General features: G+C 44.2%; 1 pseudogene; it reads left to right on the top strand.

The window, feature by feature from the left end:
* The first annotated feature begins 9,066 nt into the window (after positions 1-9,066).
* Positions 9,067-13,762, top strand: LOC136406010 (zinc finger protein with KRAB and SCAN domains 4-like; annotated as a pseudogene).
* The last annotated feature ends 13,972 nt before the right edge of the window (positions 13,763-27,734 follow it).

The following is a 27,734-nucleotide window of genomic DNA, read 5'->3' on the forward strand; positions in this document are numbered from 1 at the left end:
GATGCCCTGCTGCCATGGTGTGTGTGATAGGGTTGGGGACACTCTCTTCTCCTTCAGAAACACACCTTCTCATTCTCAAGAGCTGTTTTTATCATCTTCCCCTCCCAAATATTGTGGAAACTCTGCCTACTAGTTATAACCCCAGGCCTTCTCCGGGTTACCTGAGACAGGTGAACTAGAGATCTGTTTCCCAGGCTGTCTGCATTCACTGCTTGTGCTGGTATTTTCTAGCTCATGGCTACTGTCTCTTTCATATATGTATGTGTGTATGACTTAATTTTTGTAGAGTAGGTTTAGGTTCACAGCAAAATTGAAAGGAGTGTACAGACGTTTCCCATATATCCCCTGCTCCCACACATGCATAGCCGCCCCCATTATCCACTCTCTTTGGGTTTTTTATATCTTTATTTCCTCTCTTCTCATCTTCCTCTTTTCTGCTCTTGGGTTTCCCCTTTGCCTTATCTCTCGATTCTGTACTTCTTTTTTTCCATTTCAGTGTCTGTGCCTCATGTTTCCTTTATCATTAGCTTCTTTCCTCCCTGTCTTTATTATCAGGTAGGATTTAAAATTTTCTTTATGTGTGTGGAAAGTGCTTCACTGTAAAGCACCTCATGACTTCATAAACACCACTCAATTTTAAGGTGGGAGACCATCAAGTTTTAGAACTGTGGAATTCCTGACAATGGAAACTGTTTTGATGTTCTATCTTAGATAGTAAGAGCTTTATCTTAGTTCTTGGATGTGTAACAAACGAAAGATTAGTGGGGCTGGGTTTCCCCCAACAGGCATTCCTAAAGACTGTTGTGTCTCACTCAGGACTCTTGTCTCTTCTCTTCACAGGGCCTGTTCCCCAGGGACTATCCCCTCTCCAGGAAAAGAATCCCAGAGACAAGGCAGCAGGGCCTGAGTTTATGTCAGCCGGGTTGCAGGTGAGCAGATGCTCTTGTGGGAACTTCAGCCCTTCTGTGCCTGAGCCTGTTCCTTACCTTCCTTTTCACTCCTTCTCCTTACCCCTGAGAGCCCTCCTGTCATCACAGAATATTCAGATCACAGTGCCACCTCCAAGGAGTTCATTTTGATTACATGCCTCACTGAGTATTGTGTGTAAGAGGCACATCCAAATCTCAAGATGTGGCAGTGAGAGGGGAAGGTGTCAGAAAGTGCCTTCACACATTTGTTACTTAGTGGCTGATGTTTCTTTTTTTCACTCCCCAGCCGGAGAACCAAAACTCTTCATCAGAGCACTTTAATTATTATTTTTTTATTGGTTTAAGAGAGAGAGAGAGAGAGAGAGAGAGAGAGAGAGAGAGAGAGAGAAAGGGAGAAGTGGGAGAGAGAGAAACATCAGTCCGTTGTTCCATCTAGCTGTGCATTCATTGCTTGCTTCTTGTATGTGCCCTAAGCGGGGACCAAACCAGCAAACTTGGCATAGTGGAATGATGCTCAAGACAGCCAAGCTACCCAGCCAGGACCCTCACAGTCTTTTTTTTTTAAATTTTAACCAGGTGACATTGATAAATCAGGCTACATATGTTCAGAGAAAACATCTCCAGGTTATTTTGACATTTGATTATGCTGCATTCCCATCACCCAAAGTCCAATTGTCTTCCATCACCTTCTAACTGGTTTTCTTTGTGCTCCTTCCCTTCCCCAACCCCCTCCCTCTCCCCCCCCCCCCACCCCATAACCCCCACACTCTTGTCCATGTCTCTGAGTCTCATTTTTATGTCTTACCTATGTATGGAATCATATAGTTCTTAGTTTTTTCTGATTTACTTATTTCATTCAGTATAATGTTATCAAGGTCCATCCATGTTGTTGTAATGATCCGATGTCATCATTTCTTATGGCTGAGTAGTATTCCATAGTATATATGTACCAAAGCCTTTTAATCCACTCGTCCACTGACAGACACTTGGGCTGTTTCCAGATCTTCGCTATTGTGAACAATGCTGCCATAAACATGGGGGTGCATTTCTTTTGAAACAGAGCTATGGTGTTCTTGGGGTATACTCCTAAAAGTGGGATAGCTGGATCAAAAGGCAGTTCGATTTTTAATTTTTTGAGGAATCTCCATACTGTTTTCCACAGTGGCTGCACCAGTCTGCATTCCCACCAGCAGTGCAGGAGGGTTCTCTTTTCTCCACCTCCTCGCCAGCACTTATTCTGTGTTGTTTTGTTGATGAGCACCATTCTGACTGGTGTGAGATGATATCTCATTATGGTTTTAACTTGCATTTCTCTAATGATTAGTGGTGTTGAGCATTTTTTCATATGCCTATTGGCTATCTGTATGTCCTCTTTGGAGAAGTGTCTATTAATTTCTTTCGCCCATTTTTTGATTAGATTGTTTTTCTGGTATTGAGTTTTACAAGTTCTTTATAAACTTTGGTTATTAACCCCTTATTAGACGTATTGTCAAATATGTTCCCTCTACAAATATTGTGTAGTTTGTCTTTTTATTCTGTTCTTATTGTCTTTAGCTGCGCAAAAGCTTTTTAGTTTGATACAGTCCCATTTGTTTATCCTGTCTTTTATTTCACTTGCCCGTGGAGATAAATCGGCAAATATATTGCTGTGAGAGATGTCAGAGAGCTTACTGCCTATGTTTTCTTCTAAGATGCTTATGGTTTACAGCTTATATTTAAGTTTTTTATCCATTTTGAGTTTATTTTTGTGAATGGTGTAAGCTGGTGGTCTAGTTTCATTTTTTTGCAGGTAGCTGTCCAATTTTCCCAACACCATTTGTTGAAGAGGCTGTCTTTACTCCATTGTATGCTCTTACCTCCTTTGCCAAATATCAGTTTTCCATAAAGGTGTGGGTTTATTTCTGGGTTCTCTGTTCTGTTCCATTGATCTATATGCCTGTTTTTATGCCAGTATCAAGCTGTTTTGAGTTCACTGGCCTTTTAGTATAACTTCATATCAGGAAGTGTGATACCTCCCACTTTATTCTTCCTTTTCAAGATTGCTGAGGCTATTCGTGTTCTTTTTTGGTTCCATATAAATTTATGGAATATGTGTTCTATATCTTTGAAGTATGTCATTGGTATTTTAATTGGTATTGCATTGAATTTATAAATTGCTTTAGGTAATATAGACATTTTAATGATGTTTATTCTTCCTAACCGTGAGCACGGTATATGCTTCCACTTGTTTGTATCTTCCTTGATTTCTTTTATCAATGTTTTATAATTTTCCGAGTACAAGTCTTTAATCTCTTTGGTTAAATTTACTCCTAGGTACTTAATTTTTTTGGTTGCAATAGTGAAGGGGATTGTTTCCTTAATTTCTCTTTCTGACAGTTCATTGTTGGTATATAAAAATGTCTCTGGTTTCTGAGTATTAATTTTATATCCTGCTACCTTGCTGAATTCATTTATCAGGTCCAGTAGTTTTTTGACTGAGACTTTAGGGTTTTCTATATATAATATCATATCATCTGCAAATGATAGTTTTACTTCTTGTTTTCCAATTTGGATGCCTTTTATTTCTTCTTCTTGTCTGATTGCTGTGGCTAGGACTTCCAGAACTATGTTGAATAAGAGTGGTGAAAGGGGGCACCCCTGCCTTGTTCCTGATCTTAAGGGGATTGCTTTTAATTTTTGCCTATTTAGTGTGATATTGGCTGTGGGTTTGTCATAGATGGCCTTTATCATGTTGAGGTATGTTCCCTGTATTCCCACTTTGCTGAGAGTTTTGATCATGAATGGGTGCTGGATTTTATCAAATGCTTTTTCTGCATCTATTAAAATTATTATGTGGTTTTTCACCTTTCTTTTATTTATGTGATGAATCACATAAATTGATTTGCGAATATTGTACTAGCCTTGCCTTCCCAGAATAAATCCCACTTGATCATGGTGTATGATTTTTTTTATATATTGTTGGATCCGGTTGGCTAATATTTTGTTGAGGATTTTAGCATCTAGATTCATCAGGTATATTGGCCTATAATTTTCTTTTATTGTGTTATCTTTGCCTGGCTTTGGAATCAGAATTATGCTCGCCTCATTAAAGGAGCTTGGAAGTCTTCCTTCCTCTTGAATTTTTTGAAATAGCTTTAGAAGGATAGGAGTTAGTTTTTTGAATATTTGGTAAATTCACTTGTGAAGCCATTGGGCCCCGGGCTTTTGTTTGTTAGGAGATTTTTGATAACTGTTTTGATCTCATTTGTTGTAATTGGTCTGTTTAGGGTTTCTGATTCTTCCCGATTGATTTTTAAAATATTATGTGTTTTAAGGAATTTGTCCATTTCATCTAGGTTGTCTTAATTTTTTGGCATACAGTTCTTCATAGTGTTTTCTTACAAACCTTTGTATTTCTGTTGTGTCAGTTGTTATTTCTCCACCCTCATTTCTAATTTTATTTATTTGAGTCCTCTTTTTTTTCTTGGTGAGTCTAGTTAAAGGTTCATTGATCTTGTTTACTTTTTCAAAGAACCAACTTCTTGTTTCATTGACCCTTTGTATTGTTTCTTTAGCCTCTATGTCATTTATTTCTGCTCTGATCTTTATTATTTCCTTCCTTCTACTACCTCTGGGCTTTACTTGCTGTTCTTTTTCTAGCTCTTTTAGATGCAGGGTGAAGTTGTTTATTTGAGCTTTTTCTAGCTTCTTAAGGTATGCCGGCAATGCTATGAACTTCCCTCAGTACTGCTTTTGCTGTGTCCCATAAATTTTGAGTTTTTATTTGCTCATTATCATTTGTTTCTAGGAACTTTTTAATTTCTTCTTGGTCTCATTGTTAACCCATTCATTATTTAATAACATGCTATTTAGTTTCTAAGTCTTTGAGTATTTTTCAGTTTTTCTGTTGTGGTTGATTTCTAGTTTCATGCCATTATGATCAGAGAAATGCTTGATATGATTTCAATCTTCTTAAATTTGTTGAGACCACTTTTGTACCCTGACATGTGGTCTATTCTAGAGAATGTACCATGAGCACTTGAAAAGAATGTATATTCTGCTGCTTTAAGGTGAAAGGTCCTGAAGATATCTATTAAATCGAGTTGATCTAGTGTGTCCTTTAAGTCTGCTGTTTCTTTGTTAATTTTCTTTCTTGAGGATCTATCCAGTGATGTTAGGGATATTGAAATCCCCTACTATTATAGTATTGCTGTTGATCTTGCCCTTTATATCCATCAAAGTCTGCTTTATATATTTAGGTGCTCCTATATTAGGTGCATAGATATTTATAACAGTTATATCTTACTGTTGGATTGCTCCCTTTATCATTATGTAGTGACCTTCTTTAGCTCTTACTATAGCCTTTGTTTTAAAGTCCATTTTGTCTGATATAAGTATTGCTACCCCACCTTTTTTTTTCATTTCCATTTGTGTTAAATATTTTTTCCATCCTTTTATCTTCAGTCTATGTGCATCTTTTGTTTTAAGGCAGGGGTCTCAAACTCAACTCAGCATGTGGGCCGCAGAGCAAGATCACAGCCGTTCGGCGGGCCGCACTAGGTCTACAAAAGGCAACTGTTACGCAACACTTTTCAGTGTCACAAAACGACCAGAAACTGTAGTTTGTGGATTAGTCTGCGGGCCGCACAAAATTGTTTGGCGGGCCACATGTGGCCCGTGGGCCGCGAGTTTGAGACCCCTGTTTTAAGGTGTCTCTTGTAGACAGCATATGTATGAGTTCTATTTTCTTATCCACGCAGCTACCCTATGTCTTTTGATCGCATCATTTAATCCATTTACATTTAAGGTTGTTATTGATATGTAGTTGTATATTGCCATTTTATTTTTAAAGCTGTACTCCTCTTTTGCTATATTCTTTTTTTCCTTTGATCTGTTTACAACAAGCCCCTTTCATGTCTTATAGCATTGGTTTGGTTGTAATGAATTCCTTGACTGGTTTTTTTTTTTGGTCTGGGAAGCTTTTTATTTATTTATTTATTTTTCTTTCAGGGACAGAGAGAGTGTCAGAGAGAGGGATAGATAGGGACAGACAGGAATGGAGAGAGATGAGAAGCATCAATCATCATTTTTTTGTTGCAACACCTTAGTTGTTCATTGATTGCTTTCTCATACGTGCCTTGACCGCGGGCCTTCAGCGTACCGAGTAACCCCTTGCTCAAGCTAGCGACCTTGGGTCTAAGCGGGTAAGCTTTTTGCTTAAGCCAGATGAGCCTACGCTCAAGCTGGCGACCTTGGGGTCTCGAACCTGGGTCCTCCGCATTCCAGATTGATGCTCCATCCACTGCGCCACTGCCTGGTCAGGCTGTCTGGGAAGCTTTTTATTTCTCCTTCAATTTTAAATGATAGCCTTGCTGAATAAAGTAGTCTTAATTGTAGGCTCTTGTTCTGCATTATTTTGAATATTTCTTGCCATTCCCTTCTGGCCTCAAGTGTTTCTGTTGAGAAGTTGGATGTCATCTTTATGGGAGCTCCTTTGTAGGTGATAGCCTTTTTTTCTCTAGCAGCTTTCAATATTTTCTCTTTATCACTTAGCTTTGGTATTTTAATTATGATGTGTCTTGGTGTAGATTTCTTTGGGTATCTCATTAATGGAATTCTCTGTGCTTCTTGACCTTGTGTGACTTTTTCCTGCATCAATTTAGGGAAATTTTCAGTTATGATTTGATTGAACAAAGTCTCTATCCCTTGTTCTTTCTCTTCTTCAGGAACCCCTATGATGCGATGTTATTTCTCTTCATGTTGTCACAGAGCTCTCTTAGAGTTTCCTCAAACTTTTTTTTTCTTTAGCATTTTTCTGAAGCTGGAAATGGGGAGGCAGTCAGACAGACTCCCGCATGCACCCAACCGGGATCCACCCAGCATGCCCACCAAGGGGCGATGCTCTGCCCCTCTGGGGCGTCACTCTGTTGCATCCAGAGCCATTCTAGCACCTGAGGCAGAGGCCACAGAGCCATCCTCAGCACCCGGGCCATCTTTGCTCCAATGGAGCCTTGGCTGCAGGAGGGGAAGAGAGAGACAGAGAGGAAGGAGAGGGGGAGGGGTAGAGAAGCAGATGGGTGCTTCTCCTGTGTGCCCTGGCTAGGAATCAAACACGGGACTCCTGCATGCCAGGCCAACGCTCTACCACTGAACCAACCGGCCAGGGCTCCTCAGACTTTTTTGAGTCTCTTTTCTTTTTGCTGCTCTGCTTCTGTGCCTTTGATTTTTTTGTCCTCTAACTTGCTGATTCGATTCTCAGCTTCATCCATCCTGCTTTTAATTCCTTCCATTGTGTTCTTCATTTCTGATATTATATTTGTCATTTCTGACTGATTCTTTTTTATTATTTCAATGTTCTTTTTTATACTTGCTATCTCTTTATTTAGTTGTTTGTTATGATGATCTATTGTTGTTCTAAGATCTTTGAGCATCCTAACAATCATTATTTTAAACTCTGAATCTGGTAATTTGGTTATATTTGACTCATTCAAGTCCTTTTCTGGGGATTTCTCTTGATTCAATTGAGTTGCATTTCTCTGCCTTCCCATTTTGTCTGTGTATAAGAAGGGCGTGGCCACTGTAGCCCAATGGGTGTGGCCTCTTGTGTTTCCTGGTGTGGTCTGTCTGCAGGCCCACCACCCCCTCTGCCACTGCCTCTGGTGTTTGAGTATTGTGTTGCTGGCGACAGCTGGCTGTGGCTGTCACTGTGGTTTCCCCCTCTCCTCCACAGGAGGGGCTGTGTTCATGTGCCCAGGTCTACAAGCCTTGGCCTTTGCCCCGGCACCATGGGTGGGGCTGCACCCCCGCTGCTAGCCTCAGCACCTTCGCTCAGCCGCAGGTCTCAGCCTATTACTGGGCTTTTGCTCTGCCTCCACGGGTGGAGCTGCACTCATGAGTTTGGCGGCAAGCCCTGGGCTCTGCGGGCTGGGTGGGGCTGCGTGCCTGTGCTCAGCCACGGTTCTTTATCTGTTCCTGGGCTTTGTGAACACTGCAGTTTTTATTTCAGACAAATCCCCAGCTGTGCTGTTGCCATTTGGCTTTGTTGCTTCCATTCATAATGGAAGAAAATGCTAAATATCTCTTGGAGGCTAGTAAAAGTAAGAAAAATATTTTGTTTTCTATTTACACTGATGGAATATTTGGGAAAGAGTGCCCTTTAGTGCCGTAACAGTAAAAATTCATTTCAAGTCAGTGGTCTTCAAACTCTTCATCCTTGATAGATGTGGGGAATTCTGAGGGGTACTTGAGAGAGTAACTTGAAACTGACTGAACTATTAATGCATGGATGGAAAGCTGCATTCCATGGGGACATACCATGTGCAGGGGCCTGCATAGGGGATTTCACTTACTGTGACCTTATTTACTGGTCTCCTAAGCCCTGTAAGCTGGAAATCATTAGTCTCATTTTTCAGATAAGAAAAGATACTAGTATTCTCTGAGAACTTAGCCCCATTTCCTAAGGAGTTTCCATAAAAGCACAAATGTGTATGATAAGGAAGCACAGAGTAATGGTTAAGAGCATGAGTTCTAGAGTTGTTCTGCCTGAGCTCCACCCCAGCACTGACACTTACTAGCTGAGTGACACTGGGGAAACTGCTTAATCTGTCCTTGCCGTAGTTTCCCCACTAGTGAAAGGGAACTAAGAATAGTACCAGCCTGACCAGGCGGTGGCACAGTGGATAGAGCGTTGGATTGGGATGCCGAGGACCCAGGTTCGAGACCCTGAGGTCGCCAGCTCATCTGGCTTGAGCAAAATAAAAAAATGCTCACCAGCTTAGACCCAAGGTCGCTGGCTCAAGCAAGGGGTTACTCGGTCTGCTGAAGGCCCGCGGTCAAGGCACATATGAGAAAGCAATCTATGAACAACTAAGGTGTCGCAACAAAAAACTGATCATTGATGCTTCTCATCTCTCTCAGTTCCTGTCTGTCTGTCCCTATCTATCCCCCCCTCTGTCCCTGTAAAGAAAAAAGAAAAAATTAAAAAAAAAAAACACTTAAAAAGAGAAAAAGAATAGTACCAACCTAAGGTTGTTATTTTCTATGTTAAGTGAATTGTTTTTAGTGCTTTAGGAAACAATGGTAGGTGCATAGAAATTTCTATATAAGTGTTTGATGAATAAATGAAAATAAATGATAACTTCTATATCCCAGGTGGTGACCAGAATCAAGAACTGCTGTGTTGCAAGATGGCAGTGTTGACACCATCCTGCAGGTCACAAAGTAGCCAGTTCCAGAGATGACAGCTCTGTTCAAGCATGAATCCATGGATCCCAGCCCTTACTAGACAAAGGTGAGGATCATGGCTGTGGTAGCCAGTGTTGCCAGTGCTGGGGCAGAGCCATTGGTGAGGCCGAGTCCTTCCCACAATGCAGCTTAATTCTAATGGGGAAGACAGCAAATAAACACAATAATACATTGCCAGAAAGTGGACAGAATCTGTAAAGCCAGCCAGATTATCCCACAGATTTTAGGACTGTTGCATATGAAAGAATATAAATCTTCTAAACCCTAGGTATGTTATTAAAATAGCATGGCATTCACTCCTTAGGACATGGACGTGTCTTCTTTGGTACTTTCTCATGGGCCCTGGTCAAGTGTAGGTTTCCAAGAAACAACACTGGGATGTGCCAGCCAACGTGCAGTCTTTATGTCTTAACAGAGGTTCTAGTGTAAACCAGCTGTTTTGTGCCCTTTTAACCTTTGCTTCCTAGGACCTGGCCAGGTAGCTCACTTGCTTGGAACATCATCCTGACATGCCAAAGTTGTGGGTTTGATTTCCAGTCAAGGGTCATACAAGAATCACCCAATGAATGCATGAATGGGTAGAGCAAGAGCTCAAAGTTTCTATCTTTCTCTTTCTCTCTCTCTCTGTTCCTCTCTCTTTAAAAATCAATAAATATTTATTAATTAAAAACAAAGTTTGCATTCTCTAGAAAGAATTGAGTTCTTTTTACTTCCCTCTTGCTTGAATCTGAGCAAATTCTGTATAACCTGATGTTTAATTATCATTTCTTGGAGTAGCCTGTCTTGCTCTTTTTAGTTATCATTTTTATTCATTGACTTTTAGGGAGAGAGTAAGGGACATTGCAGGAGAAACTGTGATTTGTTTCTACCTATTTATGGATTCAGTGGGTGATTCTTGTCTGTGCCTTGCCCGGGATTGAGCCTGCACCTTGATGATGGGGAAAATGATGCTCTAACAAAATGAGCTCCCTCAACAGGGCTTGTGTGGGTTTTTAAAATGAAAGCAGAAATTCCCCTAACAACTACTAAAATTATTTTAACTAAAATTTTATTTCTCTCCCCCTCCCTGGCAGCCTTCAGATGATCGGCAGATGAAAAACTTTTCTTATTTTTCATTCATTATCTCATTCCTACAAAGTATCCACTGATTTTGTGTATCTACAGAGCACACCTATCTCTCGGGGCCTTGGGGCTGGAGCTGGGAGAGATCAGGGATTTGGGAAAGGAGCACACTGTGTAAACTGCTTGGCAGGAATGTCCTAACCCAGTGTTTGAACTCGAACTCCACAGGCTGGGAGGCTGAGTGTGAGGTTAGATCTCATGCAGAGCTCTCCTTCTCAGCTGTGCAGGTTCCTGGGCTTGCCCTGGGAGGGGGCCACACAGAGGATGCAATGGTGGCTGCCAGACTCACCCCAGAGTCCCACGTGAGCTGGAGCCCCTCCTTCCCCAGCACCAGCACCCTGTTCCTGCTCTTGAGCTCCTGGTGAGATCCCTTCCCCCCCAGGTCCGCCAGCCCCGCCCTGGTCCACACAGGGTTTGTTTTCTCATCTATTCCAAGCTGGTTAACCATTGTCTGCCTTTATTTGGGTGCCCACTTAAGATGATGTTCCTGGTTTACTCCCAGCTTGGGGGGTGAGCTGTCTGTGCTTCCCCTATCTTCCTTACCCATCTGTCTGGTCAGCTCCTTTCTCAATGGGATTTTTGTTGTTGTTGTTCAGTGAGAGCAATTCAGCCAATGCAAACTGAGGATCTTGTCCTGATGATGTAGTTTTGTTTTCTCAGGTGTCATCAACTATGCTGTTAGTGAGGCATATAACGACATGGCCTCTGCTCTCTAGGAACTTAAACTTGAAGGGACAGAGAAGGCATATCCTCTTGTTTAAAGTTTACTGATACACTGGGGACAATCTTTACTTAAACTGAGTTTTCACTTCTTACCCAGCCTTTCCTTTCCTACTTCACCTCAGATGTAGATTTCATTGTATTTAAAAAGGTATTAATGTGAGCCCCCACCCTTGTAACTTTTGACAGGTTTGGATATGGTGTCACTGCATTCAGGGCACTTTCCCTCGTTTCCTGAACCATTTCACCCTCTGGACTGTTTAGGATTAAGTGAAAGTACTTTTCCTAATGTGTGTAGTATTTCCTTCCTTTGGTGATGAGAATGAGGGTCAAGTCGGTAAGAGCGTGCCCGTTTGCTCTTTTTCACGGGCCCCTCTACAGGGCGTACATTCTCTCTGCATGTGCCCAGCTCTGGGACGGATCTTGGGCAGGGGAGGTAGGTGTGGTTACCTATTGTTGCAGGGGTTGCTGAAAATGGAAGAAGCGGCTCTGACCATCTGCCCTGGATGGACAGAGTTGGAGTCACCTAAGGTGAACGTTTGCGGAGGTGAGAGACGGGACAGCTGTGGCACTCTGACCTCCCCAGGTAAGATGGATGGGCACCCACCGCTCATGTTTCCTGGCTTCCTCTGTGTATTAGAACCTGCTGGGCTTGACCTGTGGTGGCGCAGTGGATAAAGCATCGACCTGGAAATGCTGAGGTTGCTGGTTCGAAACCCTGGGCTTGCCTGGTCAAGGCACATATGGGAGTTGATGCTTCCAGCTCCTCCCCCCTTCTCTCTCTCTCTCTCTGTCTGTCTCTCCCTCTCCTCTCTAAAATGAATAAATAAATAAAAATTTAAGAACCTGCTGGGCTGTTAGAAGATACCGAGTCCCACCCACTATGTTTGGATTCAGATCATGGGTTCTGAACCCTGTGACTGACTGGCTCTTTAACCCTTCTTGCCTAGCATTCTAATTAGGTTATGTGGGATGAGACAGGACAGGTATGGCTCAGAGCAGATGTTCAGTCAGTGTGGATTCCCTCCCTGATGGGAGGAGAGCTATAGGGGTGAGATCTCTTCATGAAACAGACCATAGGGCCAGTGTGACAGTTAGAAGTGACTTAGACACTGATGATGACATAGCCTGACTGCAGAGATGAGGGTGCAGAGGCTCACAGATGCATTGGCTTGTCTGTGTCCACATAGCTCATTGGTGGTACAGTGGGGGCTTCAACTCAGACCCTCCAGCACCGAAGCCAGCCCTGTGAGTGGACCCTGCCTCTGCCCAGGATGAGAGCAGAGGTAACGATGCTTTTCTGAGCTCCGTGTATCTCTGATTCGTACAGAATGCTCAGAAGTCCTCTTACCTGCTTTGCTTTACAATCACCTTCTGCTCAGCACTTTATTATCCATTCCTAGGTGCACAGTCCTGCCGGACGATCCCTAGAACCTAGAGCCTCTGTGCACACCCCCACACAATCCTCACCCCTTCCCTCCATTCTCAGTGGTACCCTTCTCCCGAAGGACCCTTCCTGTTCCGGGTCTCCTTTCTCCCAGCACTCTTATTTTCCCTCTGTCCTTCCATTCTGATTCCTGTACACACACTCTTTCATGGCACAGACAGACCTCTGTCGTTCTTGCCCCCCGGGGCTCAGCAGAGAGCTTTCCTCCCTGCCAGGTTGTAACTGACAGTTGCTGGCCCTTTGTTATTTCAAGTGGTGAAATACAGACGATGATCAGAGACTTGCCTCTAGCTGAGGAGCATCAGGAACCAGGAGCCTGGGCAGATACCATGCCACCAGGGTGAAGCCATTGCCCAGATACCTACATGTGCAGGGACTAGTGAACAGGAGGGCGGCTCACAAAGAAAGCAGAAAAATGCCATTGGAAGGAGGTGACATGTGTGTCATGAATGTGGAAAGAGCTTTGCTCAGAGTTCAGGGCTGACTAAGCACAGGAGAATCCATACTGGGGAGAAATAGTATGAGTGTGAAGACTGTGGCAAGTCCTTCATTGGGAGCTCAGCCCCTGTCATTCACCAGAGTCCACACTGGTGAGAAACCCTATGCATGTGAAGAATGTGGTAAGGTCTTCGGTACCAGGTCCGACCTTATCAAATACCGCAGAATGCACACTGGGGAAAAGCCCTACAAGTGCGATGACTATGGGAAGGCCGTTAGCCAGAGCTCCAGCCTCCTTGAACATCACAGAATCCACACGGGGAAGAAGCTATACCAGTGCAGCATGTGTGGTAAAACCTTTAGACCAGAGGTCTCAAACTCGCGGCCCGCCGAACAATTTTTTTGCGGCCCGCAGACTAATCCACGAACTACAGTTTCTGGTCATTTTGTGACACTGAAAAGTGTTGCGTAACAGTTGCCTTTTGCAGACCTAGTGCGGCCCACTGAACGGCTGTGATCTTGCTCTGCGGCCCACATGCTGAGTTGAGTTTGAGACCCCTGCTTTAGACAGAATTCACACTTCCTGAAACATCAGAGGGTCCATAGTGACAGAAAGGTTCAGGATCCTGAGCATAGAGATACCTGCAAGAATCACGGGAAGACAGAGAGTCCACAGGAAGATGTTGAGACTCCCATGTCTTATAAATGTAACAAATGTGAGAGAAGTTTCAGTAGGTACAGAAGCCTTATTGAACATCAAAAAATCCACACCAGTGAGAAACCCCATGAGTGTGATGCATGTGGGAAAGGCTTCACCTGAACTTCATACCTTGTTCAACATCAGAGAAGCCACATTGTGGAAAAAAAAAATCTGTCCCAGTGACCCATGTCCTAGGGACCAAAGTTAGTACTCCTTTCTCGTTGAACTGAAGTTGCCCTTGAGCCCTCCCTGACCTCAGCAATTGTGGGCTAGGGCTTTATTTATCACACGTTCAAAAACAGAGCCTGGCTGAGATGAATCATCTTCCACATTCTAGGTGACGGGGAAAAGCTTGTCTGAAAGGAGGCTCTGGATCGTTGTCTGGAAAAGGTAGGACCTGAGATGGTTTGATCTCACCTATTGGACTTCAGGGGCTTCGAGTGGCTTATGCTTCTCAGCCACCACTCTATGACATTCTTGTTTGTTCCTGTAAATGTTTTGTTATTGTACCATTTTTTGTTTTTGTAGCATTCACTCATGTTTCTCACTTGGTTTCATGCACCAGCAATCAATTCTCTATTTAAAATACCATTCTGAGATTCTGGAATTCACATATAGCAATTTTCTGATCAGCTTTCACACTTCATTGTTTTGTCGTGATGATAATCTCCTTTCCTGTTTATCCACATGCCTTTGCAGGTGAATCAAGTCGTTTTTTTCTCAGTTTCCACATCTTGGTACTTCAGAGTTTTCAGGGACCTTGGAAACAGAAATGTAAAAAACCCTAATATAAATTATTTGTCTTACAGTAATAAACCATGTGGTATTTAGTGTGTTTTAGTTAAATTTTTTTTTTGAATGAATTTCAAAACTGATAAAAGCACATTGCAAGGTTTCCAAACTTCCTTAAGGTAATTGTATTAGTCATGGTTCTGAAGTGAAATAGGACCAGCTGGGTGTATGTATAGAAAGATTTATTATAAGGAGTTGGATGACATGAGTGTGAAGGCCAAGAAGTCTCATGATCTGTAGATATTGAGCTGGAAACGCAGGAGGGTGATGGTGTGGCTGCAGGACACTGATGGGGCCGTAAAAGGTAAATATATCTTCAAACATGTCTGTCCATAATGCATGTACTTTGTGGTATCTTATAAAAGTATCCTTCAGATATAATAGCCCTTTTATTTATGGGCAAATTCCACAAAATTTATAGTTTCCAACTTCTGTTTAGTTATGGATTCAAGTGTCCTCCATCCCTCTGATGCACTTGAACTCTATTAAAGGAGTGCGCAGTCTTCCTTGAAAACCTCTGGGAATGACACAAAATATACTTCTGGTCATTTAAATTTTTTTAAGTTTGATTTTGGATAAAGAGAGAAACATGGATTTGTTATTCTACTAACTTATGCATTCATTGGTTGCCTCTCGCATGTGCTATGACAGAATGGAAACTGCAACCGTGACACATTGGGAAGATGCTCTAACCAACTGAACTACCTGGCCAGTGCAGAATCAGTCTTAAATGGAAATATCTGTGAAATGGAGATCATTGTCTCAGCCTCACCTTGGAAATGGGAGCAATAGGTAAAATGAGGCCTGTGATGGGCTTAAAATGGGAATTACATCAAAGTGAGCTTGATTATTAGCACAGCTGTTGGAACGTACAAGGTTCAAGGAAATGTGTTTTGTTTTTTTGTTTTTTATCCCCCACACTATCGATGAGCTGGGCATATGAAGATAAAGGATGAGAAACTAACTATAGGAACATGCTGCAGCTGAGATGTGGACAGCTTCCAGCTAGGGTCACCGTTATTTTTGTTCACTGTCAGCTGTCTGGGTTCATTTCTGTAGGGTTTGGTGGAATTATATAGTGCTCCCTCATTTTCACTGGCATGAAAACATATCTGAGAAACTAGCTGCTTGAACTCAGAGTCATGAGTTTTCTGTATTGAGTCCCGGCTGTGTTTACATTGTGAAGATTCGGTTCAGCTCCTGCATCAGTCGTGCGGAAACTTGGGTCCGTTGTCTGTCTGCATGTCTGGAGTTTGGCTGTAGGGTCTTGGTTACAGATGTGGATTCAGTCTCCAGGGTCTGTGGTTAAATCTATATTGAGTTGTGTGGCATCTGGGGTGTGGAGTCCTTCTGTGTGTGTCTCCATGTCCTGGTTTCCAGTGTGGGACCCACACACAGCTCTAGCCATAAGATGTAATGTGTGGCATCTGGTGTCCAAGTTCTTGTGTCAGTCTTTGGTGTCTGGCATTTGGGTTCCAGGGTCTGACTTGGGTCTGGAGAACAGTGTTTGGATTTGGGCCCTGGCCCAGGGTCCTACTTTTGGTTTGGGGCCTATTGTTTAGGAGGAGGAATGTGGGGGTCTATGGGGTCCCAAGTCTGTCTGTGGCCTCTGTCTGGTGTCTGTCAAGTAATGGTTGTTGTGTTTTCATAGACAGCTAGCTGGCTATTGGTGGAGAAAGAGATGTAAGGAACTTGCACATTATATTTTATAAACCTAAGAAAGCCTGTTTGAGGAAGAAGCTTCAACATTCCATTTAGCTTAAACTTAATCAGCACGAAAGTTCAAGTATTTCTTGGCTTGATGGCCCATTTCAGGAATCCTCTGTGTCCTCAGAAGTTCATTGTCCCCTGTGTTCCAGTCGGGCAGGAGTGCGTGAAGGAGGCCCAGGTCATCATGCACTGGAAGGTGTCCCAGTTCTAAACCATGGACACAGAGAAGCCACATTGGCATATTGAGAGCTAACTTACAAAAGGAATAGGGTGGAGCCCTGGCTGGGTAACTCAGTGGGTTAGAGTGTCCTCCCAATATATCAAAGTTGTGGGTTTGATCCCTGGTCAGGACACATTTAAGAAGCAACCATTGAATGCTTAAATAAGTGGAACAACAAATCAATGTTTTTCTCTCTCATCCTCTATCTGTCTCCCCCCCACTCCTCTTCCTCTTGCTCTCTGAAATCACTAAGGAGCCTGATCTGCAGTGGGACAGTGAAGAAAGCATCGAGCTGGAAATGCTGAGGTTGCTGGTTTCTAACCCCAAGCTCTGCTGGCCAAGGCACACAGGAGAGGCAACTACCAGTCGATGCTTCCCGTTCCTCCCCCGCCTTTCTCTGTCTTTTCTCTCTAAAATTAATAAAAACTTTAAAAATTAATTTTTTTAAGTGAATAGGTTGGAGAGTCTCATTGTTATAGGGACCCCAGTAAGGCCATATGAACTATTGCTACAGCTTGAGGATCTCAAATTAGATGCCAGGAAGGAGTTTAGGGAAAACAGCCCAGCAGCCTGTGGGTCTGGCCCCTCTGTGTCTTAGCTGCTCTGCTTCTGGAGAAGGTCAAGAGCAAGTCATAATAATGGTGGGGGTTATGGGCATTGAGCAGAGGTGGATTTAATGGTGAGCGTACCGGGTGCGCGCCCTGGGCCCCGACTTCTGAAGGGCCCCACAAAACCTCAACTTTACACTTTTTCTCAATGTAAGGGGCCCAGTATTTCTTCTGTGCCCGGGGCTTCAACCGTCCCTAATCCGCCACTGGCACTGAGTCCTTCTGCCCTTTTCCTCTGGATGCATCCCCTTTTCAGGTGGCCCCTCAGTATCCCTTCTCAGACTGTGGTTTCTAAGGAATGAACTTTCCTGAATTCTCACAGTCACCCGAGAGAAAGCGGTTCTCCCAATTTGAGTGATGAGGAGACTGAGTTTTCATTAATTTGCTTTTAGGTGGTGGAGCCAGAAGTCAGCTCTAGAGTTCATTCTGAGCCTGTGGGAAGCTATGTCAATGGTGAGGCCTCAGAGGAAGGTACACATGGGTAGAAGCATATCAATGCTCTGGACTGAAGAATAGATTTTAAAGTGCCATCAGACAGGGAGGGGCCCTGTCTGAAGTGGGGAGGGCACTCTTAAAGGGATCTGTCTTTGGTTGAGCACCTGGGAAGGGCCAAGCCACCTCCTCCCTCTCCACCTATCCTATCTCATTTCCTGCTCAAGTTCCACACCAAACACCACCTTGGGTGAGAACATGGCAAGCTGGACCATCAGGTTATATGCAGGTTTTCTTAAGGCTGCAAGGAGTACTTGGATTGCTTGATTTGTCCAGGATACTGTGTGTGCACACTCTTCTGGCCCATCTTGGACCATCAGTTCTGGACTTTGAACTATGCTAGAATCAGTCTTTAGTTCAAACATCTCTGAAATGGAATCGTCCCTGTCTCATTTGGCAAATGGGAACAGTAGGTAAGCTGAGGCATGTGAGGGTCTTAAAATAGGAATTATTACCAGGTCTGGAGAGAGGAAGGGGCAGAGAGTGAGACAGAAGCATCAATCTGTTCCTGTATGTGCCCCAGCCTAGGACTGAACCAGCCACCTCTGCATCTCAGCACGATGCTGCAACCAACTGAGCCATCCAGCCAGGGCGTTTGCTGCTCTGTTTTGCCCATATTTGGATCAACATCTCAGTGTACCTGTCTAGGAAAAAAACAAACAAAATATTTTTATGCTGCCATCTCGTGGACATCTTGAAAAATAACAGCTAGGTTAAAGTCACCAGAAAGTTTTTTCCTCTGCTGCTATCTGGTGTTCATTTTGAAATTAAAAGCTGAGTGCATGGAACCAAAAACTTGTCAACCTACTTTTACACCACTGATGTGTCTTTTCCCATCTTCCTCCCCTCCTGGAATCCTGAGAGTGATGTATACCTCTAAACAAAGGGATCATGAAACCATTCCCCTTGCTTGCAAAACCTTCATTCTGTAACATTTTATATGCTTTCTAATAATCATCCCTCTTGAAATCTTTTATATGTATAAAAACTTGTAAACTAATCAAGTGGGACTAGCTTATTAGGTGTCCTAAGCTAGCCCCAACACTTTTAGCAAAAGTATTTTCAGTTAGCCTCTCTCCTTATCCTAAGCTAACAATTTTGTTGTGGCGACAGGGATGGGGGGTAGACACTAGAAGATTTGGGAATGTCTTTGCCGGGTATGTAAAACAATTATCACTACTGTGTTATCTTGTGGTCTTGATGTGTAAGAATGCTTTTTCCTTTTAATAGATCCTATAGATCAGTGGTCCCCAAACCCTGGGCCGTGGACTGGTACCAGTCCATGGGCCATTTGGTACCGGTCTGCAGAGAAAGAAGAAATAACTTACATTATTTCCGTTTTATTTATATTTAAGTCTGAACGATGTTTTATTTTTTAAAAATGACCAGGTTCCCTCTGTTACATCCGTCTAAGACTCACTCCTGACGCTTGTCTTGGTCACGTGATACATTGCCGCTAAAATTAAACCCATAAACTAACAAAATGAGTGAAAAACAAAATTCCATCGAAAGTTTTTTTGCGAAGTGGAAAAGGGCCAGTGAGGAGACAGAAGAAGAACCTACAACCTCGAAGAAAAAGAAGACTTTATTTAACAGACAGTACTAGGAGTCCTACTTGAAGTATGGATTTATCGCAACTGGTGATTCTCGCGCACCAAGGCCACTCTGCATAATATGTGGTGACTAGCTAAGTAATGAGGCAATGAAGCCTTCAAAACTGCTTTGCCACTTGGAGACCAAGCACCCTACTTTAAAAGACAAGCCTTCTGAGTATTTCAAAAGAAAAAGGCATGAACAAGGACAGAAACAATTACTGGTGGCTACTACATCAATAAATGCGAGTGCACTGAGAACATCATACTTGGTGGCTAATCGTATTGCTAAGGCTAAGAAGCCATTCACCATTGGTGAAGAATTGATCCTTCCAGCCACTAAAGATATTTGTCATGAACTTCTAGGAGAGGCTTTGGTTAAAACGATATGCCTCTTTCAGCTACCACCGTCACACGGAGCGTTGAGGAAATAGCAGAGGACATTGAATCACAATTGTTGGAAAGGATTAATAAATCACCGTGGTATGTTCTCCAGGTTGACGAATCTACAGATATTGACAACAGGGCGATGCTACTTGTTTACGGGCGTGGCGATGCTACTTGTTTACATACGTTATCTTTATCAAGAGGATGTGCATGAGGATATGTTATGTGCACTATCATTGCCAACCAAAACCACAGCCGCAGAACTATTTAAATCGCTGAATAACTATATATCAGGAAAACTGAAATGGTCTTTTTGTGTGGGCATGTGCACAGATGGAGCTGCTGCCATGACCGGAAGGATGTCTGGTTTAACTACTCGGATTAAGGAGGTTGCACCTGAATGCGAGTCTACGCACTGTGTCATCCACAGGGAAATGCTGGCTAGCCGAAATATACCACCGGAACTTAACAGCGTATTGAATGATGTCGTTCAAGTTATTAACCACATCAAAGCACACGCCCTTCACTCACGCCTGTTCGAGCAGCTTTGTGAGGAAATGAACGCGAAGCACAGACACCTTCTCTTATACACAGAAATAAGATGGTTATCCTGAGGGAGGTCCCTGGACAGAGTGTTTGAATTACAAGAGCCGCTGCAGAGATTTCTCTCAGACAAAAGTCACCGCTAGCAGCACATTTAAGTGATGAGAAATGGGTCGCAAAACTCGCTCACTTGTGCGACATATTTAACCTCCTCAATGAATTTAATCGGTCACTTCAGGGGAAAATGACAACTGTCTTCAAGTTGGCAGATAAAATAGCTGCATTTAAAGCCAAACTGGATTGGTGGGGACGACGCGTGAACAGGGGTATATTTGACATGTTTCAAACATTCGCAGGAATTTTGGAAGAGACTGAGCCCAAGCCTTTATTGTCCCAGCTGGTGCACGATCACCTGTATTTGCTTTTAAAAGAGTTTGAACACTACTTCCCAACCACAAAAGACCCATGAATTGCCAAGGAATGGATCCGCGACCCATTTGTCAACAAACCAGGTGAATCCAGCGTGTCTATGCAAGAAGAGGATCAACTACTGGAGATCGCAAATGATGGCAGCCTTAAAAATATGTTCGAGACTACAACTCTGCTGGTGTTCTGGATTAAAGTCATGCAGAATACCCTGAGATTGCCACAAATGCACTAAAAACCCTGTTGCCATTTCTGACATCCTATTTGTGTGAAGCAGGATTTTCTGCAGTGACAGCAACCAAAACAAAATTACGGAATAGACTGGACATAAGCAACACACTTTGGGTGTCATTGTCTCCCATTACCCCGGGACTGTCTCATTGCAGAGAAACAAGCTCAGGGCTCCCACTGATTTAGCATTACGGTTGTTGAGAGATAGGCTACTATCTCTCATTCTATATAAACATTATAATAAATAACCGTTAACTTACAATATTCATAACAATGGTGAGTTGTATTTTTCATGCACTTTATATTTGTTTTTGTGTTGTATCTTATTATTATTATTATTTTTTGTATTTTTCTGAAGTTGGAAACAGGGAGGCAGTCAGACAGACTCCCACATGTGCCCGACCGGGATCCACCTGGCATGACCACCAAGGAGCGATGCTCTGCCCATCTGGAGCGTTGCTCTGTTGCAACCAGAGCCATTCTAGCACCTGAGCCAGAGGCCATAGAGCCATCCCCAGCACCCGGGCCAACTTTGCTCCAGTGGAGCCTTGGCTGCGGGAGGGGAAGAGAGAGACAGAGAGGAAGGAGGGGAGAGGGGTGGAGAAGCAGATGGGCGCTCCTCCTGTGTGCCCTGGCCGGGAATCGAACCTGGGACTCCTGCATGTCAGGCCGACACTCTACCACTGAGCCATCCGGCCAGGGCTGTGTTGTATCTTATTTTTAAGGCATGTTTAAACGTTACCATAGCGACTGGAAATAGTTTGGAGGCAGAGAGGATGTTACTCATGTTATGTTGTTGGTGCGATGTTATGAGGACGCTTCTAATAAAGTTGCATACGAGTACACAGTGGATTCATGTTTATTTTTATTGTCGTAGGTTCATGATTGGTAGCGAGCCTGAACCTATCATATTATATATTGATGTCAGACATAAAACAATGTCAGAATAACAAATTTAAATACAGCCCGAATAATGAGGACATGCTCGTTCCTCCTTTAACTTAGCTCAATAAATATAGTAAGTTCGACAATTATATTTAAAAATATCAGTTTTTACGCCAGTAGCATAATTTTATTTTGTGCATTTATCCGTCCCACCCTAAAGGCCGTTCCGTGAAAATATTTTCTGACATTAAACCAGTCCGTGGCCCAAAAAAGGTTGGGGACCACTGCTGTAGATAATAGATGTTGTAAGCTTGTTAGTAATTGACTATTGTACCATGCTCCCTCCTTACCCACCCCAACCAGTACTTGATTTTGTATAAAGGAAGGTCTAGAATGATAAGAAGGCCTACATGATTTGGGATTGTGCCCCATGTAGCTAGCCAGCTAATTAATAAATTCCTCAAAAATTCATTTGGACTTGGTGTCTCTGTGTAATTCGTGGATTAAGGTATAGTACTTTACAACATTTGGGGGCTCATCCAGGATGCTGGTGTTCCGCATCACCGGATGGAGACACCTGGACCGGCTGGCCTCTCCGGAAGGTTGCCCGACCCCACTGGATCTCTAGGAGGGGCGCCCCCTGAGATAGTCCAGGGCTCCAGTTTTCCTGTGGGTCTCGGACAACTTCTTGGCAGACACCCCTGGTCCCTAAATTCAATGATTCAGCAGGGAAATCGAGGAGTGTAAATTCTGACCTCCAGAGGTAAATAAGGCAAATATTTTGCTAAATTCTAGCTTTCTGTCTGTTCTGAATTCTATTCTAGCTTTTCTGTTTGTGACTAGTCAATTTGAAACTATTGTAGCAAAGGATTGGATGCGATCAAACTCACACAATAGGCTCTCCAAGACCGAGACATTGGTGGAGAGGTAAGTCCTGCCTCGGGCTTCCAGGGACATACGTTTGTGCTGTCAGGGAAGATAATTAGTGGGGACTGAGTTAATCAGTCCTGCATCAGAATAAACCCAGTAGTCACGGCCACTATCACAGTTGCCGGTCCCGTGCAGGTTTGCATTGTATTCAGACAGACGGTAATGAAACAATGGAGCCAAGAACTGGTGGGCCATCATCTTTAATCCTAGCTTGCACCTGGTGGGCAAGTAAAAACACACACTGGGCTCCAAAACCCACTCATTCAGTGCTCACAAAGCCACTGACTTATCTGAGTTTCCTAGAATCAAAGGTTCCTAGCTCACCAGACTTATTCACCTCTGTTCCCCATCTCCTTCCTTCTCCCTGCACAAACTCTGCACAAACTGGCTTCTCACTCAGCACTCCACCATCTTGGCTGCTTCTCCTGGCCTCCTCCATGTGGCCTTTCTCTGCTCTTCTCTCTCATGCTAATCTCAGGAACCAAGAGAAAGCAAGCTCATGATCTGCCCCACTTTATAGTGTAGAAATCCAAACCTTTAATCCAATATACAAATAGGGAAGTCTCTAATACAGAGTCACTTATCTGAGGCATGGTGGGATTGTACTACCCCACATCAAAAAGGGTGGGAAAGGCTTAGTCCTAAAACCAAGCCCCAGGATACAAGGATCCTGTCTGCCCACAGCCTGTCCCACACACACATTAATGTCACCTGGGCAACGGGCTTCCATGTGGGCAGCGCCATCTTTAACAAAGTGAGCATAATATATTTTTTATCTGCCCAACACTCGGATTTCCAGGGACACCTTTGTGCTGTGTGTCTGTCCATGTTGAGATCTTATTCTTTGCTTTTATTGTTTCTGTCTAAAACCCCCTGAGTGATTGGTGTGTGAGTGAGGATCTCTGGTGCCTGCACCTGAGTTTCCAGTTTGTGGCTCTCACGAGGGACGCGGCCAGGTGAGCACCTGAGAGGTCTCTGGCAGGGCAACCTTTTCCCTTGTCCATTGAACTACCTAAAAGTCAAGTGTAAATGTACATGGTAAATTGTCTGTTCTGAAGTTTCTCTTTGTTCATCAGAGAAATATCTTGTGACATTTTCTGGTTTGAGCCTCCTTTCTTGGACTTGCTAGATTTCTTTTCTTGGATCCAAGACCTCTAGTTTCAGGGCTCTGACTTTTCCCCAGAGGAAATTGCTTTTTCTGTTAGCTCCTATCTCTTCTCTTGTATGAGGCACTTAGCCTTAAAGAGGTGATTTCAATTGGAAATTTCTGGCTTAAAACCAGAGGGCAAAAGTGAAGGGAAATTCGTAAACAAGCCCACAAATTATAAAGCTAACAAAATTCATAGAAATATTATATTGCTTAAAGCTAAAAGCTAACTAAAGACCTAAGAGAGTGCTAGAGGAAGTATAGAGTAGAAACTAGTTTCAGATATCCATCTACTGACCCAAAGAAGTTTTACCCATTTGGAAGATACAGGGTAGGAATAGTATTAAGAAGGAAAATAGAAAAGATTAGGACTTTTCTTTAGAAGAATCTTAGAGAAAGAAAAGGGAACAGGGCCAGATGGAAATGTTTGGAAAATAACAAACCATGGGTGTGGACACTGCTGGTTATCAGTTCCTTGAAATGAATTGCAGCTCCAGGAAGGAGAATGTGTGATGGGATCATGAGTGATAGGATTATGGGGGGTGGGATTATCAGGAACAGACCTTCCGGCTGCTTCTCCCCTAAGACAGGAAAGTCACATAGGCCCTCCATAGGTTAGGAGTAGTGACTTGTCACCCTCCACTGGTGTGTGAGAAGTTGTGGGAAAGAGAATGAGTGCAGAATGAACAAGACTGACACTAGGAGAGGGTTCTGACTCTCTCCCACAGGGCCAATTCCTTTGTGTGGCATAATTGTCATCTGATTGGGAGGCATGAGGTTCACAGGGGAAAGCCACTGCTTTAGCCATGATGGTCAAAAATTGTAAGAAAGGGTTCTCAGGGGATTATGGGGTTACTATGTCCCTGGGGAAATTGAGGACCTGGTATGAACTAAAATAGCCCACTTTCGGGAAAATGAGTTTGTAAAATTTGTGTTTTTTTAGTTTGCTACTTTTATTGTTAGAAATAGCGCTGGGCAGCCACTCAGAGCAAGGCAGTTGATTGCAAGTGGTGGGTTGGATTACATTCCTGCTTGGGAGGAGCCGTTGTTTTGCTAAAATCTGCTAGAGAGGAGGCAGAGAAAGAAGCCATGTTTGCAAAAAGGAAAAAAGTGGCAGCTGGGATGGTGTCACCTCCATAGTGTTCAGGGACCCTGTAAAGCCAGAAGCCAGGGCCACCATCACAGCAGCCCGGCCCATGCAGGTTCGCATTAGATTCGGACAGTCGGTAAAGAAACAACGGAGCCACAAACTGGTGGGCTATTGTAAAGCCAGTAGTCATGGCCAGAGCCACCATCACAGCCACCACCTGGCCCATGCAGGTTCGCATTGGATTCGGACAGTCGGTAAAGAAACAACAGAGCCAAGAACTGATGGGCCTTCATCTTTAATCCTAGCTTGCACCCGGCGGGCCAGTAAAAATACACACTGGGCTCCAAAACCCAGTCACATTCAGTGCTCACAAAGCCACTGACTTATCCGAGTTTCCTAGAATCAAAGGTTTCTAGCTCACCAGCCTTATTCTCCTCAGTTCCCCATCTCCTTATCCCAGATGCAAACTCTACACAAACTGGCATCTCACTCAGCACTCCGCCATCTTGGCTGCTTCTCCTGGCCTACTCCACGTGGCCTCCTTCCACTGCTGGCTCTACTCTCTCCGCTCTCTCATGCTAACCTCAGGAACCAAGAGAGGGCAAGCCCCCGTCCTGCCCCTATTTTATAGTGTAGCTTCACAACCTCTAATCCAATATACAAAATAGGGAAGTCTCTAATACAAAGTCACTTCTCTGAGGCATGATTGGATTGTACCGCCCCACATCAAAAAGGGTGGGAAAGGCTTAATCCCAAAACCAAGCCCCAGGCTACAAGGATTCTCAACACACAATATCACCTGGGTGACGGCCTCCTCGTGGGCAACGTAATCTTTAACAAAGTGAGCATAATACATTTTATCTGCCCAACAATCCACCCCTATGCTCACTTGACTACCCACCAATTTACATCACCAGCATCCCAGTGCAAGGAAACTAGCACATTACACAAGTTACAACAGCACAAATCATACAGTTTCAACAATCACAAAGGTACACTTCACCAGTCTCTGAGCACTTTGCCCAAAGCGCAAAATGTCCTCGGCCTTCTTTCTAGCCACGGGAGAAGCTTCCCGGGGCAGGGGAGTGCTTCCAGCAAAGCCACCCCCCACCCCCATCAGGGTATTTCACATTGTCCAAAATCCGTAATCCGTAAGTCCATCCAACAAAGGAGCCAATGCTCACTCCAGTCGTAGTCCAGGAAATCAGTCCGTGCACATGGGACGTCAGCCACCCGCCTCATCCCTGCCATCCTGGCAGGTCTTACACTGTCCCAAAGAGGGCCACATGGTAATGGCAGTCAGCATTTCCATCTCTGCTCTGGATAGCATGTCCAGCCCTATGTCCCAAAATCGCAGACCTACCGGGGCCGCAGTAGGTGCTCCTTCCAGCTGGGCTTCCATCTTCTGGAGACTGTAGATCACAACTCCAGCTCCATTCTCCTCATCTTCCAAAGAGGAACTGAAAACACCAGCTCCCACTGCAGGGCTCGAGTCCTGGGCTGCCGCAGCCTTCTGCTCCGCAGACCTTGCAGCTCCGGACCCGATCTCAGCTTTAGCCTCAGCCTCAGCCCCGGCCTCCTGCCACTGCTGGCTCTCCGCAACATCCAGGGCAAGCTGCAACTCATGAACCTCTGAATCCTCCTCCAGCGTTTGCTCCATTTCCAGGCGAATCTCGAACACCTGGTCGGCCTCCTCCTCCAGCACTTCCTCCAGCTCCAGGGTCAGCATCTGTTTCTCCCGCGTTTGCTCCAGCTCCTTCTGCTGCTCAGATTGCAGGTCCCGGGCAGCCTCTTCCACAGAGCTTTCAGTTTCCTCACGCATGGCTGTAAAAGTCAGCCAGCCTACAATCCCCAAAAGGACAGCCATGGGGAACCCTAACACTAGCCAGTCTTCTACTCCACCACTCAAAGGCTCCTTGCCGATCTGTATCGAATCCTGTCACAGACTACGCCAAATGTAAAGCCAGTGGCCAGGGTCAGGGCCACTATCACAGCAGCCTTCTGGCCTATACAGGTTCGCATTGGATTCGGACAGTCGGTAAAGAAACAACGGAGCCACAAACTGGTGGGCCATAGTCTCTAATTCTAGCTTGCACCCGGCGGGCAAGTAAAAACACACACTGGGCTCCAAAACCCAATCACATTCAGTGCTCACAAAGCTACTGATTTATCCGAGTTTCCTAGAATCAAAGGTTTCTAGCTCACCAGCCTTATTCTCCTCAGTTCCCCATCTCCTTCCTTATCCCAGATACAAACTCTACACAAACTGGCATCTCACTCAGCACTCCGCCATCTTGGCTGCTTTTCCTGGCCTCCTCCACGTGACCTCCTTCCGCTGCTGGCTCTACTCTCTCCTCTAATGATAATCTCAGGAACCAAGAGCGCAAACTCTCGTTCCGCCCCCATTTTATATTGTAGCTTCACAACCTCTAATCCAATATACAAAATAGGGAAGTCTCCAATACAAAGTCACTTTCTGAGGCATGATTGGATTGTACCATCCCACATCAAAAAGGGTGGGAAAGGCTTAATCCCAAAACCAAGCCCCAGGCTACAAGGATTCTCAACACACATTAATATCACCTGGGCAATGGCCTCTTTAACAAAGTGAGCATAATACATTTTATCTGCCCAACAGACCCCACTGAGCTCACTTATACAACAAAGAGCGGTGCCAAGTGGCAACTCCTTGCGCAGCTCCCGGGGTCTGCTCCCCCTTGGGCATCAGGAATCCCAGGCACCTCAACCCTTATATTGACTTAATAGTGTAAAGCACTGTAAAGCCAGTAGCCAGGGCTACCATCACAGCCGCCTGGCCCATGCAGGTTCGTATTGGATTTGGACAGACAGTAATGAAACAACAGAGCCAAGAACTGGTGGGCCATCATCTTTAATCCTAGCTTACATGCGGCGGGCAAGTAAAAACACACACTGAGCTCCAAAACCCACTCAGTCAGTGCTCACAAAGCTACTGACTTTTCCGTGTTTCCTAGAATCAAAGGTTCCTAGCTCACCGGATTTATTCACCTCTGTTCCCTATCTCCTTCCTTCTCCCTGCACAAACTCTGCACAAACTGGCTTCTCACTCAGCACTCCACCATC

Source organism: Saccopteryx leptura, chromosome 5 (assembly GCF_036850995.1).
Source record: "Saccopteryx leptura isolate mSacLep1 chromosome 5, mSacLep1_pri_phased_curated, whole genome shotgun sequence".
In the NCBI taxonomy this organism is placed as follows: domain Eukaryota; kingdom Metazoa; phylum Chordata; class Mammalia; order Chiroptera; family Emballonuridae; genus Saccopteryx; species Saccopteryx leptura.